The sequence below is a fragment of the Antechinus flavipes genome, chromosome 1 (genome assembly GCF_016432865.1).
Source record: "Antechinus flavipes isolate AdamAnt ecotype Samford, QLD, Australia chromosome 1, AdamAnt_v2, whole genome shotgun sequence".
Lineage (NCBI taxonomy): Eukaryota > Metazoa > Chordata > Mammalia > Dasyuromorphia > Dasyuridae > Antechinus > Antechinus flavipes.
This window is the reverse complement of record NC_067398.1, coordinates 142380487-142397874: the sequence shown is the minus strand read 5'-3', so window position 1 is coordinate 142397874 and position 17388 is coordinate 142380487. Positions and strand designations below refer to the sequence as shown.

The window sequence follows — 17388 nt, the reverse complement described above, 5'->3', positions numbered from 1 at the left end:
GACCTCAAGAAAACCCAACCAGAGAACATTACAGTAATGTACTGTATTTGAAGTTGAAGACCTGAATTAGAAATCTAAGTTATTTAACTTAGTCCCCTCAGTGAACAGGAAAAAGAACTGAGGCACAGAGCAGTAAGTCACTTGTCCAATGTAACACAATTGCTGTCATCCAAATTAGAGTTGAAATACAAGCCATCCAATTCCAAATTTCAATGTTCTTTCAACTTTCTTTGAACTACTCAAAAGTGAAATGGGTTGTTTTCTACCCAAACTGGAGGGAGAGCATTCTGGCCTGATTATTCAGTATCTTAGGCATGGTATTCATACTTTTGTTTTAGACAAGATGACCTCAAAATTTTCTTCCAAGTCTACAAGAAAGAGTTAGACTAATTTTGATTGATTCCAGTGAACAAAGGAGGAACCTGTAGCTCATAAGTGTTAAGCAATCTGGCTGAAGTCAAAAAGCTGGTAAATGACAGAGATGGGATTTAAAACCAAGGTCATTTACTAATGTGGTATTCTTTCATCTCTATAAAATTACTAAATATAAGAGAAATTTAACAGATGTGGAAACTAGATTATGACAAGAAGCCATGATTGGAGTATGAGCTTTAGATCCATTCCACACATATAATGCAATCAGCTTTATGATGTATTTCATGACTAGTCTCATGTCTGAATAAAAGACAGCAAGCTACCCAGTTGTTAGATCTTTCTGGTTTTATGTCTAGCAGACTTTAAATCACCTTTCCTCTAGTTGTATTTGGGTTTCAGGGACTTTCCTGACCCTGGATCAGGACATTGGGACATATTTTCAGAATCCCAAGCCACCTTCTCCAAGGCATTGATTCCTGTAATTCCCTCCCTTAGAGATAAATAAATTAAAACCATAGCAAGACAGAATAGATCCATTATAGGGAAGAGGAAGCAATTCTTCATTTTCATTACTCTAGTGTGGTCAGGAAAGATTCTCTGATAAGAAATGAGATCCTAGGACTGAGATTTATCTTAGGGGCAGCTCCTTCTCCTATCTACAAAAAAAAAAAAAAAAAAAAAAAAAAAAAAAAAAAAAAAAAGCTTAGCACTGCTTGCTTCAATGTTTGGCATGTAAAAGGTTTCTGCACTTCAATCTGTGATGTCTACTTAAAACTCCATCCCATGCCTTTTTTCATGGGCAGGCCAAAAGAAAATACTGCCAAATTCTTAACCTCAATTTAGAAATAAACTTATCAAGCATTTAAAATATGTAGTGACCCCCATAGTGAGGCAACAACTACACATGTCTGAAAAATGGAAAGACAGAAAACCAGTGCCACTGATTTAAATATATATATATATATATATATATATATATATATATATATATATATACACACATATATATATATATAGTAGGGAAAGTATTTCAATCAATAAATTGGATTAGAAGTAAAAAATTTTTTTTGCATACTTTGAAACAAGAAGAAAAGTGAGCAGAAGATTAAAAGAATTATATTCAAATAAAGGGAATTGGAAGAAAGTTTTCATCTTGGTTTGTAGAAGTGTGCTAATAATATTAGAAACACCACAGACTGAAGTGCAGAAATAAACATGCAAAAAATAGTGAACATTTAAAAAGTGAACATATTATCAATATGTTATAATTTGTTATTTTTTATATTTGTTATAATTCTAGGCAACATTTAAAGAATTACTTTGGGAATTTTAGAAAAACTTAGAAAGCAAAGTTCTGCAGCAAATATATTCATCTTCACTGCCAATCACACTCAGAAAGTTTAAATGTAAATTAAAAATACTTATACACTGTTTTTTTCCCCTAACATCTTTTCTTTACTGTCTTTTATCACTACTTAAGCCTTGTCAGACTCCAATCCTGATATATACCCATCATATACCTTGTTTGCCCTATTCGTGTCTTGCTGGACACTAGTAGAGTGTGTCAAAGAGCTATATGCCAATGTGCCTTCACTGATGCATAATATTTTAGTATTAATTTGATTGGCTTTATATTACATTCTCCACAGTAACTATTGCAAATCTCCATCTATCTAAAGTCTCTGATGAGATCCCCTAAAACTGTTCTCAGCTTGGGATCTTTTTATTTTATTGAAGAAATCAAGAACAACTATCTTGAATTTCCCATTTTCATGGTTTTTTGTTCTTTTTTTTTCTTTCTCTCCCTCTATCTTGAGATAGCTACCATGACACAAAAATGTGCATGTGTATGCACGTAAAATCATTCATATATTTCTATTTCTCAATTATTTCTGAGTGCAGATAACATTTTCATTGTCATTTTTTAAAAAAATGGGTATTTATATTAGTCAAAGTAATTTATTCGCTCAAATTTATTCTTAAAACAATGTTGCTATTAATGTATACAGTGTTTTCTTGGTTCTCACTTTATTCTTTTTTGTCCAAGTCTCTTCATCTCCTTAAGGATTAATATTCACACTCCTTGAATTGTCTTGTATTTGCTTTTATGTGTGTATGTAAATGTAGCATATCTACTCCAGAAGAATTTAAGCAAGAGGTATTTTTTCAGTTTTTTTCCCCTTAAATCCCTGTTACCATGTAAAAGAGTAGATGCTTCATAAACACTTACTCCATTCAAGTAGACTAAGAATTTGCCCCTAGGAAACATAGCGTACTTTCAGATGCTTTTCAATACCACTAGTCTCTTCTTGATCTTCTGTCCATGGGTCTTAGCATCTCCTTAGCCACCATTTGTGATATTAATGACCTTGTGGAGAATCCTTTCTGATTCCTCTAATGATCCTTTTTCTAAAGTATAAGATTAAATAATTTTGCCTCCTTCAAATATATATATGAACATCCTACATTGAGCCATCGAATTTTAGAATTGGAAAAGACATCAGTGATCACTTCACATCATCCATACATGCCCTTTGTCCAGCCCCAATTTTCAACATGTCTTTTACAAATGATAAAAGTATAATGCCTTTTACAAAACCATTGCTTGAATTCTTCTTGTGAGCAAAACCCCCACCCAGCTCCTAAGGCAGCCATCTCACTTTTGGAAAAGCTGAATTGTGAAAAGTTACCTCTGATTTCATTCAGATTTTCATTTTCACAACTTCATTTCATTTTGTCCTGTTTGTCTTCCTCTCTTCCTTCAAACAAAACAGATTTATTCCCTGTTCATAGAATAATAGCCATTAAGTTCAGCCCCTCCTCACTTTATAGATGATGTGAGGGGGTATCACAGCAATTAAGTGATTTTTCTAAAGTCATGAAGTCAGTAATTAGCAAAGATAGGTTTTAAAAGTCCTCTGATCATTGCTTTTTCCACCTTATGACAAATCACCAAAAAATTAAAAACAGCATTATGTCTTTAGGTTGCAGTTAAATTGAAGGATAACATGCAGGTGTTTTTTTTTTTTGGTTTTTTTTTTTTTTTTTGGTAACATGGATAAAGGAATTGGTAGAATTGATCTTATCGTGTGCCCCCAAACATCAAAATACAACTTCATTAAGTTGCTACAATACTTGCATTGCACTTCTAATGATAAATATTTACAAAAAATTAATAAGGAAATAATTGTGATCTTTATACTATTATTTGTTACAGAATAATGAAGAGATAGAAAAATTCTATCAAAAATGCAATAATGTACACTAAATGAAACCATATATATTTATTTCAGTGCTTGGTAATTTCCAAGCATAAGGGAGAGTAGATAAAAATGCATTAGCAAATATGGTTCAGGACTAAGAAACAAGAGAAGTTAAAGGCCTGTAGACTATAAAAAGCCTTGTATCCATGTTATGAATATTTTAAGAAGAGAGTCAGTAGGCACTGGACATAACGAGCACAAATAACATCACAAAAAAATGAAATTGATTGTCTTCTCACTGGCAAGAAATGACTGGTTATTAATGAATCCTTTCTGAATAAGCAATGTACAGTCCCAGAGACTATCAACTTTCCTAAGAAAATTAAGTCAATATAAATCTGTTGCTATGAGAAGGCAAAAAAAGCCCAGCAAACACGTCTGCCAACAAACCCTTGATTTTATTGCCAAGTAGAGATCTGCAGCAGCCAAGAGCAATACAGTTTAAAATATAAACCCATTTGTAAAAATCTTGCCAAAAAGTATGGTAGAAAAAAAATTAGCAGCATCTCTTCAAAAATTGGTAAGAAGTATCAAAGGGAAAAATAAATTTATAGAAATTTTGTCAAGAGACCTAATCAAGCCAAGAGAATATAAGAATGATATAGGAAAGAGCCTAACAAACATATGAAAAAACAAGAAGATCCACAAAAAAACTTTAAAAGAATTTTCTTTACTAATGGTGGTAGTATGGACTTTCTTACACCTTAAGCTCTGGTGTTTTGCATAAAAAAAAGTAAAATAGCCCTGAAGAAAAAGATTGAAGAACAATAGTTAAGCTATCAAATATATACAAAAGAAGCCCATCTTTCAGGTGAAACAAATCGGAGCATCCAGATATGAAGTCTCCAAATAGTCATAAAAAATAGACAGCAGAGGTACCTTTGTTATCATTTCTGATTAGGAACAAAAAGTGAAGCATGAAACATAGAAACTTGTGCTCCCCAGAGTTGTGTTGTGTCTTGTTGTGTCTCGTTTTGTTATGTTGCCTTCATAACATTACTTGACTAAGGCCCAGACCTTGTAGAATCTCCTGAATGAGGTCTATAATTCCATCCCTGTTCCACCCTAGAGTGAGTCCTAAAACTTAATGGATTAACTTTTCTCCATTTGGGATAGGTGATCTGGGACTTTGGAGGTTGAATCTGGAAGGTCACTACTTTGTGTGAGGAGAGATGGATAACAACAACTATCCATCCTAGCTAAGTCCTAGTGTCTCTGCAGATGCCTTGATGGAATGAAGCCCAGAACAGGGCTTGCTCAATATAATATGCTGAGATTATCTTGAACCACTCCCTCAATTTTACAGATGGAAAAATTGAGGTTAAATCACACATCAAAATAATTTTTCCTTTAGAATTCAACATTACATTTTCACCTTGAAAATATACTAAATAGTCATGCAAGTGTAAGTTGGCGATGATGAAGTAGTTTTTTTTCCTTTGCCACTAACCCTTTTGTCTCATTTTAAGTGAAAAAGGAAGAAAATCAGGATGCTCTGATCTGAGCTGAGAAAATTCCCATGAGAATCCCCAATGAGAAAAAGATGTTTTACAATTTTTCTTCTTATTATACAATGATTATAAGGTAGTTCATGGCTTCTGTGTATAAAGGTTAACAACTCTGGCTGTGTTTAGAATTCTGTGTTGTACTTGACTTATTTTCTTGGATTTATCTAGCCTTGCCAAAATTTTGACAGCTTCATTTGTCAATCATAGTGCCATCAGTAAAGGAAAGAAAAGATCATTTAATTAACATTTTCGATTTTAGAAATCAATAGCTATTTGGAACTATTTTCTGCATGAACTGTTCTTTGCATTATTCATAATAGCATAATAGCAAGGGTTTACAACTGTAAAAATAGTAGAAGAAGTGCTTCTAGTTTTGAATAAGAATTTTATCACAGTATCTTTTTTTTTTTTTTTTAGGTTACTTAGTTCTATACAGGTGCACCACAATTAAAGTTCCATGTGAAACTGAGATAGAAATAATAAAGGATGGTGATAGTCTTTTAATGACACCCAACAGAAGCAAGTGACACTATAAAGGATTTACAGAGGATATTAAATAGAAGAAGCATTGCTAACTTAGGGGAACTTAATTAAGCAATTGAGAATATCAGGCCAGTTTGCTTCTCTTTAAAAGAACCAGTTAAAAATGTGGAGATTTTTTTAAAAAGGGAAACATTAATGCTTTAGTTAATGAATTAGAGTTTATTAATTAATAAAATTGAATTTGGCTAGAAACATTGCTGGAGGTGCAATTAACAAAAGAAACATGGAGGTGTATTCTAAGATTCAAAGAAAGAAGTAAAACAGTAGAAATCTTCTGTTTATGTGCAGAGTCCTAAGGCTTTGTAAAAATGATATTAAGGACAGGTAGGTAACAGTGATTGGAATGCCAGAACTTAGATCAGGACGACTCATTTTCCCAAGTTCAAATCCAGTCTTAGATATTTACTTCCTAGCTGTGAGACTCTGGTTAAGTGACTTAACTCTGTTTGCCTCAGTTTCCTCATCTGTAAAACAAGTTGGAGAAAGAAATGGCAAACCACTCCAGTTTCTTTGCCAAGAAAATCCCAAGTGGAGTTATGAACAGAAAACAGAAAAATGATTGAACAAAACACAAAAACAAAAAACCATTTAAATTCATGAAAATAGTATTTTCCCAGGAAAGTAAAGAATTTAAGATGCTCAAGGTCCTGTATTTTTAATAGTTTCTTTGTTGCAAATACTGAAAAGATTAAAGAGGATCTCAGTTTTCAGTTATAATAAAAGCCAATGAACACTTGCACTTCCTAATTTTTTTAAATCTTCTTATTCCCATTCATGTATTATGAGTGAGTGACACTGGACTCTGACTGCTTCTCCAATGGGACCCTATCTTCCACCTCCTAGGAGACTTGGGCTGTTATGTAGTCCTTGCCCAAAATATTGTCCCAATTTATCCCAACCTTCCAGTTTCATTCAAATCTCTGATGTAAGTTCTGTCTTTTGCAAAATGTTTTCCCCAATCTTCCTTATCTTAATACCTCTGTATTTATCATTTGACCAGAGCTGTATGCATGTCTCTTCCATTAGATTGTGCTCCAACAGAACACAATCTGGTTTTTGTTTTTGGTTTTTTTTTGGTCTTTCATGGGGATAATCCCCAGTGCTTAAGCTGAGCTATTTAAAAAATTCTTTTTTTATAACAACAATATGAACAAGATTTAAATATTACCATGCCAATTTTATAGATGAATAAAGTATAGATCTACCTGACTCTTTGTCCTAAATTCTAACCATCCTGCCATTTTGATATGCATAAATGTCAGTAGTTGTTGTTTTGGTTACTTACAGTGCCTTGCATTGTATTTACTTCAGATCATCTTCACTTTAAAATTAAATCATTGGTCATTATGTTAAATTTAAAAATTAAGATTAACTTGAAAATTTTATAGGCCACAAAAGTTTAATGTTCAAATTGTTGTTTCAAGCAATGGCCAGCTCTTTCTGGCCCCATTTGGAAATTTCTTGGCAAAGATATCGAAGTGGTTTGCCATTTCCTCTTTAGCTCATTTTAGGCAAATAGGGTTAAGTGGCTTGCCCAGGGTCACAGAGCTAGTAGATGTCTAAGGTCAGATGTGTATTTATGTATTCCTAACTCCATGCCCAACACTCTATCCACTGTGCCAGAGTTTTATAAATGTCCCAATAATTTCAGATCATAGATGATGTAGAATTGTAAGGTACATCACAGGCTGTCTAGTTTACTTACCTGCAGAAACCTCTCCCTCCCACCATATTTATGGATGAGAAAATTTTAGCTTAGGGAGTTTAATCATTAAATAATGACTTGTCCATGTCTCTCAGGTAGTAACCATCAGAGTTCACATTTGAACAGAGGTCATCTGTTAGTTCTCTTTTTGCCATACTATGTGGTACCTTCTGTTTGCAGCTAGCACAGGTGGAAAACACATTGAGTTGGATAATCAAATACTTGGGTCTAGGAGTGGGCTGTAGCCAACTTTCCCTGTCATATAGAGCCAATTGTTATTTTCTGTGTCAAGTATTTAGACCTTGGAAATCAGCAAAAACAGAAATCAGGGCCTGACTTTGTTGGGTGTTTGATTGTTGACTTTGTTGAGGATTTATTGATTCTCTAGATTAAAGGAAGTAATGGAGAAAAATGTTAATAATGCAGACTAATCTTAAAAGTATGTCCTGTTTGGGGAAAGCTGGTTGTTAAATATTTACTAGAATTCCCCTGCCTGGGCCCCATCACTAACTCTGTGCCTTTGTCAAAAACCTTCTCTTTGAATTAATGTCTTTATCTTTTAGAAGGGGGTGAATAATATTTATCTTTCATTACTTTCCAGTGTGAAGAGTAAAAGAGTATAGATCTGGAGTCTGAGAACATCAGTTCAAATTTTTGTTCAGCCATTTTTTATATCTGTATATAATGGACCAGAACTTCATTTTTATGGGGACTCAGCTTATCCTATCTAAAAAATCACTGTGAAATGCTTTCTACCTTTAAATCTGTGCTCCTATGTAACATCTTTAGTTTTGTTAGTTTTTAAGCACCATATCTAGAACAGATAAGAGTACTTGATTTTTTTCGGTAGAATGGCATCATGCAATTTTATATGATATTATTATTTATACTGTATTTACCTTTGAAAGACCTAAAATATTTTTTTTGGTATGTTTGGTTTTTAATTATAATTATATTCCTGTAAAGAGATATTATAATGGATAGTATCTGCCCCATTTCTCAGATGGTGAAATTGAAACAGAGAAAGAAATTTGCCCAGAAACATCTCCCTATTCAATGTAGTAGCAATATCAATAGTAATAATTGCTACCATATATAGTGATTACTATGTGTTAAGTACTGTGCTAAGTGCTTTAAAATTATTATTATATTTGATACTTACAACAACTCTGGGTGATAGGTTCTCTTATCCCCATTTTAACAATGAAGAAACTGAGACACAAGCAGTGTCAGACATTGAATATGAATTCAGGTTGTTCTGACTCCTGACCTACCACTCTATCCACTACACTACATAGCTATCACATATCATCTTGTAGATTATTCTTTCTGACATGACAGAACTTGTGACATTTTATATAGCATTATTAGCCCAAGTAGGTAGTACTTTATTTTTTAAAAAATTCTTTCTTTATTTTAATAGACATTGTTTTATGAATCATGTTGGAAGAGAAAAACCAGAGGAAAAGGGAAAAATCATGGCAGAGGAAAAAAAAACAGAAAAAAGAAGTGAATATAGCATGTATTGATTTATATTCGGTATCCTTAGTTCTCTTTCTGGAAGCAGATGGCATTTTCTGTCCCAAGTCTGTTGGGATTGCTTTAGATCACTGAAGCACTGAGAAGAACCAAGTCTTTCAGAGTTGATTGTATACACATTCATGCTATTTTTGTGTACAATGTATTCCTGATTCCGTTTGTTTTGCTCTACATAAGTTCATGTAAAAGCATCAGGAACCTGAACATGATTGTTTTTCAGTGTTTCATTTACTGAGGCCATCATATGTCCTGTCAGCAGAATAGAGAAGAATCCATATTGCTTTGTCATGACATGACATCTTTGTTGAGTTATGATTGTCATGACATCTTTGACAAGTTTTGATTTTGCTCCTCCTAGTCACAAGGACAAAGCAATGAGCAATTGTTTCCACATCATGAAGCTAAAGAACTAAAGTGACACTGATGTTCCACTGTAAATATACTCAAATGCATCATCAATTACCCAATGTCTCCTTCTTCATCCCAACTCCAAACCCAAAGTCTTTTCCTTAAAAAAAAAAAAAAAAAAGTCACTGGAGCTTGTAATCTAAAGTCCCTTCTATAGGGACTTCATCAGAATCAGAATCAAAATTAGAAGTACCTTACATTGGATTGAATTCCATATTATCCAGGTGACATTAATGTATTCACTGAAATCTAACTCATAAGACAGCTTTTAGGCCTTGTCCTTTTAGAATTTAATTGGTATTAACTAGCATGGATTACATAGCTGTGTGAAATTCACCATCAAAGGATTGAATTGAATCTAAATCAGAAATTTCTATTAATATGAAATAAAACCATAGTAAAATATCTTCTCTTACAAGGTAAGGGATCAATCATTCAATTTATCCATCAAAAACAATTATTAAAAATATGTACCAGGCATTTTGATAGATGCTAAGATCCAAAGAAAGGCAAAAAACAATCCCTGCTCTAATTTTGAGGTGGGGGAAGAAAGGAAATATGCAAACAATTATGTACAAAGTATACAGAGGATTAGTTGGAAATAATCAAAAGAAGGAAGGAACTAGAATTAAAGAGGATTGGGAAAGGCTTTCCAGATTTTAGCTGGGCTCTAAAGTAAACCCAAGAAACCAAGAGACAGAGATGAGGAGGGAGAGCATTTCAGCACAGGCAGGGAGTGAGGGACTAGGGAGGGGACAGCCAAGAAAAAAATGCCCAGAGCTTGGAGATGGAAGGTCTTGTTGGAATAAATAGCAGCGAAGGCCAGTGACTGTATTGCAGAATATTTGTGGGGAGGAAGATGAAATTTACAAAAAGGCTAGAAAGATGGATGGGTTATGAAGGGCCTTGAAAATTTAATAGAGGATTTTATATTTGATTCTGTAGGTCTTAGGGAGCCACTGAAGTTTATTGACAAGAGGTAAAGGAGGGGTGATAGAGTCAGAACTGCTCTCTAGGAAAATCACTTTGGCAGCTAAATGGAGGGAGACCCATAGCAATGGGACCAACCTGTGGGCTATTGTAGTAGTCCAGGGCTTGTACCAGGACAGTAGCTGTGGCAGAGGAGAAAAGGGAAAGTGTACAAGAATTGTTACAATGGAAAAATGATGGACCTTGGCCACAAATTGGATAAAGAGGGTGAGAAAGTAAGGAATTGAAGATGATACCTAAATTGTTAACTGGGAAACTGGGATTATGGTGATACCCTCAACAGTAACAGGGAAGACAGGAAGATGGGAGGAATTGAGGCAAGGAAAAACGAGGATGTGTTGAGTGTAAAATGTCTATGGAATATGCAGTTTCACAAGCAGTTGGAGATGTGAAGTTGGTGATCAGCAGAAAAGTTATAGGTGGAGGTGTAGATGTGAAATATGTATAAAGGAATTATTAATTTTTCAATTCTTCAAGTCTCTTTATTTTCTAGGGCAGTAAATAAACAAGTAAAGTCAAAAGTCAAACAATATATATCACCAAAAACTTTTCTGAACATCTTAAATAGTCATTCAAAATTTCTTTTATTAAAAGCAAATTTTAAGACATAACCAAAACAGTTGCTCATATGTACATATTTTTAAAACATGCTGATGTGTTTACTTTTTTACATTCTTTAGCATTTTTATTTTTTAAAGGTCAGTATATTTTAAGACAATAAGAGTTAAGAATTTAGATAAAAGATTTAATTTTTTTATTGTAAAGTCATCATATATTCACAGTTTTAAGTTCATTGTAGAAACATAGCTTTGAGAAGAGATGGAGATATAATACTTTGGTCTTTATTGGGGACAGAAATTTTAATTCCATCAGTTGTAATTTAAATAGAAGGAATTCTTTTTTTTAATCTTACAAAAGTGAGGAAATCTTTAAAAAGTAAGAGAAAAGAATAATCAGATAATGAGAAGCAAGCAATAAAAAGCTGGGTTTGGTTATTTGTTTCTCTATTTCGTTTTACAGACAGGGAAACTGAGGCAAATAGGATGAAGTGACTTGTCCAAGGTCACAGAAAATATGTATCTGACACTGAATTTGAACTCATGAAAATGAGTCTTTTTGAATTCAGACATGGTATGCTGTTCACTGTGCTACTTAGTCCTCGATTAGAGGATAACTGATTCTCTGTAGAGTTGGGATTTTTGTGTATGTGGGGGGTGGGGGAGGTTGTGGGGTTTTTTTTGCTAAGGTAATTGGGAAATTACCCACACACAGCTGAAGGTCACACAGCTAGGAAGTGTTAAGTTTCTGAGACCAAATTTGAATTCAGGACCTTCTGACTTCAGGGCTGGCGCTCTATCCATTGCGTTACCTACCTGCCCCCTCAATAGAGGTTTTTATGGGATTCTCCTTCTCAGAGATATTTGCCTTTCAATAGAACATCTTAGGAATTTGAAAAATCTTCCAGATCTTAAGATCAATAATTTTTTTTTTAAAGAGAATTAATGAATTTGGGGCCAGGAAAGGAAGCTATTTGACTTTTCCTATTTCTTCTAATTGCTCAAATGGTACAAATATCTAATGTAGAGATTTAAAAAAAAAAAAAAAAACCTATATAAGAATAACAAAAAAATTTGCATAGTGAAAAGAAAGTCTGAGTTCATATCCTACATTGGATTCCTATGAGTTGTGTGATTCAGGTAAATCACAAAATCTGTCTGCCTCAGTTTCCTCATCTGTAAAATGTGGATGATAATAATGCCTACTTCCCAGGATTTTTGTGAAGATCAAATAAAAAAAAATCTGTAAAACACTTCTCAAAACCCTACAATGTTATATGTGTTAGCTGTTATTAGCCTGTGGGAATATTATCTGAAGGGACTAATCAGTTTTTCCTCTTAACCTTGTCCTTACCTGTGCTATCCCAGTAAAATGGACTGGAGAAGTATACTGGATCAGTATACTCCCTGAGATCAAGGTTTTTCTTTACTCCATAAATAATAATCGTGCTCTGAGTTTTCTCAAAACATACCTGATTGATCTTGACCCTTAATATAGTTTTTTTTTTTTTTTCAGAGATTGTTAGCAAGACAGGAACCTGGAGGTCACTTGAATCAAATTCTTTCTCCATACTCAACCACAGAAATGGAAAAATGCCATTTTTCATGAGAGCAAATGGTCTCATTATTATTCAGATTCATGTTATTGACATAATTTAGTTACTTGTGTGATCTTAGGTGACCCACTTAACCTCTGGGAGCTGTTTCTTTATTTGCAAAGAGAAAAATGTCTTCCTGCATCCCAGCCTTCAGGTGAAGCTCTCTTGGATATGATATTAATGTTAGCTTTCTTTGGGACCAGCAGAGGGCAGAAGCAGTCTGGCTGAATGACTGCTGCTCTCTGCTACTAGCTGAAGGTTGTCCATTAGCTCAAGTACCAGTAGAGTCCAGGATTGGAAGGAGTAGAAGCTGTACTATCAGATGATTAGATCAGGAAACATTTGGCTCCTTCACAAGCTAGAGCTGAAGAAACCAGAAAAGTTGTTCAGAAATGGGCCAACAAAATGAAATGAGAGCATGAGTGGGCTTAGGAATCAGTGATGATTGTTACCTTAGAAACAAGGTGAGACCAAGCACTTGGAGAACAGCCTCTGGACCAGGCTCATGTAGCAAGATGGATAATTTTGAAGTATATCAAGTTAAATCAAGTATTCAGAAAAAATTTAGATTCTATCCACAATCATAGGACCAAGAGAGCCTCATCTAAGACAGACCTTAGAGACCACCTCTATATTCCAATCTTGCCATTTTATGGAAAATGAACTAATTTATCCTGTATTACCCAGGTAGTTACCTTATTCTTAGGAAGTGATCGATATGTCAAAAGATATCTTTTTATATTTTATGTGGAACACTTGATGGGAATCATCAGTAATCAAAGCAATGCTGACTCATAACAAATAATCACAATGATACCAATCAAAAACAGTTTTTAATGTCTACTGTTTATGGGAGCTAGTGTTTTGGAAACTATTTCATTTTGGTAGATTGAACATATGTGATCTTTGTTTCTTTTGTAGTATTGAACAAATCAAATCATTTTACATCTCTAGACAGTCATTTCATCTACAAAATAGGATAGTAATAATTAGATTATCTATTTACCTAATAAGGCTTTTGTGAGAAAATGATTTCAATATTTAAAATAAATTTGAACTATAATTATTTTCCTAAATGTCAGATAATGAAGTCTTCTTATCCCCTTTCCAATTATTAATCTCCTCAACAAATAAATGAGATTTGCTCATGCTAGTCTTGGGAAATTATGCCTTTATTTAGAGGCAGCTAGGCATAGATTGCTGCTTCTGGAGTCAGGAAGACCTGAGTTCAAATGCAGCCTCAAATATTCTTTGTGACCCTGAGCAAGTCCCTTAACCTGTATCTGCCTCAGTTTAGTCATCTATAAAACAGAGATAATAAAGATAATAATAGCATCTGCCCGAGGATCCAATTTTAAAAATTGTAGTGTTTAGCATAGTATCTGGCACATAGTTGGCACTTAATAAATGGTGTTTCCTTCCTCTCTCCTTTTCTTTCTTTTTGCTTCACTCTTCTTCTTCTTCTTTCTTCTTCTTTGTCTCTACCCCCTCTCTTTCTCTCCCCTTCCCTCTCCCTTTCACTCTCTTTCTCTCCCTTCTTTTCTTCCTCCTCTTTCCTTCTTCATTTCAATACCTATGGAATAATTTCATTATTTCTTTTGAAGTAAATTGGATATTTAGAGAGTAGGATGCAATTCCAGGGGTGTTTACACAGTAACTGACAGAGTAAGTTTGTCTCTAGTTGTTTTCTAGTTACACATAATAAAGAAAAAGGGATAAATTGAGGCTGTTATTCTGTATGATCCACATAAAAGCACTTTAGATTTAATTATCTAACTAATTTGGGTGAAAAGGCTTATGAACTTATTGGGAGAGAGGAGGGGAAACTGAATTATTTAAGTAAGTACTTCACTTCTCCAATTTGTATGATTACTTTTCCAATGGAAATACTCAGGGGATATCCTGTATATCCCTAAATTTTGTATGCATTCTTTAAAAAAAAATTATAATAAAAAAAGAATTAGCTCATTTTAATTAATTAAATAAACAATATGAAGAATAAACTCTCTCATAAAGCTTTAAACTTCCAAATTATTTACATTTTATTAAATGTATATGTGACAAATTTTAACAACACAGTAACACTTTTCTTTTACTCATTTTGCTTCTAATCTCTTTCCCATATGTATATATTTTTTTGTTTTGTTCTTCATTTCCTTTTGTCATATATAGTCAGTCAGTTGCTGGAGTGTAGAATTTATACTCTGTCTGGAAGACTTCCATTCAAATTTTGCCTTAGACATTAGTTGTGTCCCCCTGGACATATAAATTAACTTTTCTTAGCCTCAATTTTCCTCATCTATAGAATAGGAATAATAATGGTAACTTTTCTCATAGGCTTGTTATGAGGCTCAAGAAGTTAGATGGTATAGTAGGCTGCTAAATAGACCAGGAGTTAAGAATACCTCGGTCACATCAGCTTTGACTCTGAGCAAGACATGCAAATCTCTCTCTGCCTCAGTTTTCTCATCTGTAAAGTGGTAATTCTCACAATGTTACACACCAATTATTTTGAGGATAAAGGGAAATAATATTTGTAAAGCATCTGGAAAACCTTAAAGTACTCTAAAATGCTATATTTATTGTTGTAGTCATAGAAACAAGATAACATGTAAATTGCTTTGCAAACCTTGAAATAGTATATAAATTCAGCTTATGATAGCCAATAGTATGTTTTAATTTTGATTTCTTGATTGAATCACTTCAATCATTTACTAAGTACCTATACTTCTTTGTATTTTTATAATGGTTGTGTTTTAAACTAAATAATATTATCATGTTAGTATGTCACAATTGACAGATAGTTTGCTCCCTGTCTTTCCTCTTCCAAATAAAGCAGAGGTACTTTTATTCTCACCTCTTTGTTTTTGTGCTTTTGTGTTTTATGTTATTATTTTATTTAGATCCTATTGTTTCTTATCTTTTGGTATTGTAATTAACTTCATTTTAATTAGTGTAGTATTGCTACCCTAAGTACTGGAACATTTACATGAAACTTAATTTATACTAACCTGGATAATATTGACATTTTTGCTATATTAATGATAGTAATTTGCTTTTGTATTCTGCTTTAAGATTTGCAAAGGGCTTTTAAAATGTTAACATCCTCACCACAACTTTGAGGCATAGTTCCCATTGTCATCCCCATTTAACAGATGAGGAAATTGAAACATAAAGAGGTTGTGATTTTCTCCAAGGTTATAAAACTAGGGAGTGTCAACTGTATTTGAATTCAGATCTCCTTAAGTATAGGACCAGGGCTCTGTCCATTAAATTACCCAGCTACATTTATATCAATTCTACCTATTCAGGGGCAGGCAGTTAGGTGGCACCATAGTGTACAGAGGCCAGAGACTGGGCATGAAGTCAAAAAGATTTATCTTTCTGAGTTTAAATCTGGCCTCAGCCACTTATTTATTTATTTATTTTTCCTATTCTTTTTTTTTTCCTCAGCCACTTATTAGCAGTGTGATCTGAACAAGTCATTTAACCCTATTTGCCTCAATTTTCTCATCTGTAAAATGGACTGGAGAAAAAAAATGGCAAACTACTCCAATATTTTTGTTAAGAAAACTCCAAATAGGATTATGAAGAGTTGAACACATGTGAACAACAACACATTCATGGGCAGAGTATAGTTTTCCAGTCGTATTCTTCCATAATTTTTTCCTCACAATTTCCTTAAAGTTGTCCTAAAGATCCTTGTGATAAGAAAGTAGATTTCCTACATTTACTAGATAAACTCTTTATCTTTTTTCCTATCATGTTAAAATGAATTTATTAATAAATGTTATTTTTCAATTTTATGAACTTGTTAAATCATTTTTTATTTTTTATTTATGTCTTTATTAAATAGACATTGAATTTCATGATTAAGAATTAAGATTTTGATTTTTATGATATTTATAATACTAAAGAAATGTTAAACTATAAACTGGAACAAATATCTGTCCTGGCAGGTCATTTGCAGAAGCTCCAAATAATCAGTCATAACTGTTCTTTGATGTAATTTTCTGACCTTTTCCTGATTTTTACTTTCTACATTTTTATTTTCAAGAATTTTTACCAAATTTGAGAGAATTATTTCAGGTCATTCTAAGTTCTTTTCAAATTGTTCCTCAATGAGTTAAGGGGTTTAGTTATAGTGTGCATAATGTTATGTCTGTGAATTGCTGTAAAGAATAACTACATTTGCATATTGATATCATTCCTTGGAACCCCAAATCCTGGTAGCCAGATTGGTGCAGAGGAGAGAGGAGAATTCCCATGTAGATTTTTGATGGCCTTTGCAGAGTGTGGAAAGATCATGAAATAGCTTTGGGACCAAGTGACTCTCCTTCCTCAACGTAGTATGTTGTGCAATTGAAATAAATCAGAAACATTTCCCTTCCCCTTCCCTCTCGGAGGCATGTCAGGCTGATACCTTGCGCCAGCATCACCTGGCATGGTGTGGTTTAGGTTGCTGCAGCAACAGCACACACTAGGTAATACTCGCTGTAACAGTGGGTATGTGAGTCAGTTCAAAAATTTTAGTAGGTTTTTATTAGTCTATGATGCAGTCCCCAGTCATCTACAGTTACTAGCTCATCCACTGCTCACGAGTGATAACTAGGAAGGCTCAATGCTAATCACTTCCAATACTTAGATGTGCCCTGGCCCCATGGGTGCTCCCACCCAACTCCAGAAGCACCCCTTGTTTGTTAATACCAAGAATAACTGGAGATATTGGTAGAGAAGAATATGGGACCAAGAAATTGGCTTGGATAATGCCGTGTCGCCTGATACTTTGTATGTCCGTTCCTCCACCTGATTGATACATTGTATTGCAGTTGTTTGGATTTTTGCAGAAATTTCATTCTTTCATGAAGGTATGGGGCAGTTAGACAATTATTTTAATATTTT

At 33.7% G+C, this 17388-nt stretch overlaps 1 protein-coding gene across 3 annotated transcripts in view; it reads left to right on the top strand.

Annotated features, from left to right (window-relative positions):
- LOC127557716 (cAMP-specific 3',5'-cyclic phosphodiesterase 4D) overlaps positions 1-17388 on the top strand; it is a 650198-nt gene that overhangs the window by 415251 nt on the left and 217559 nt on the right. The gene's annotated exons all lie outside the window — the stretch shown is intronic.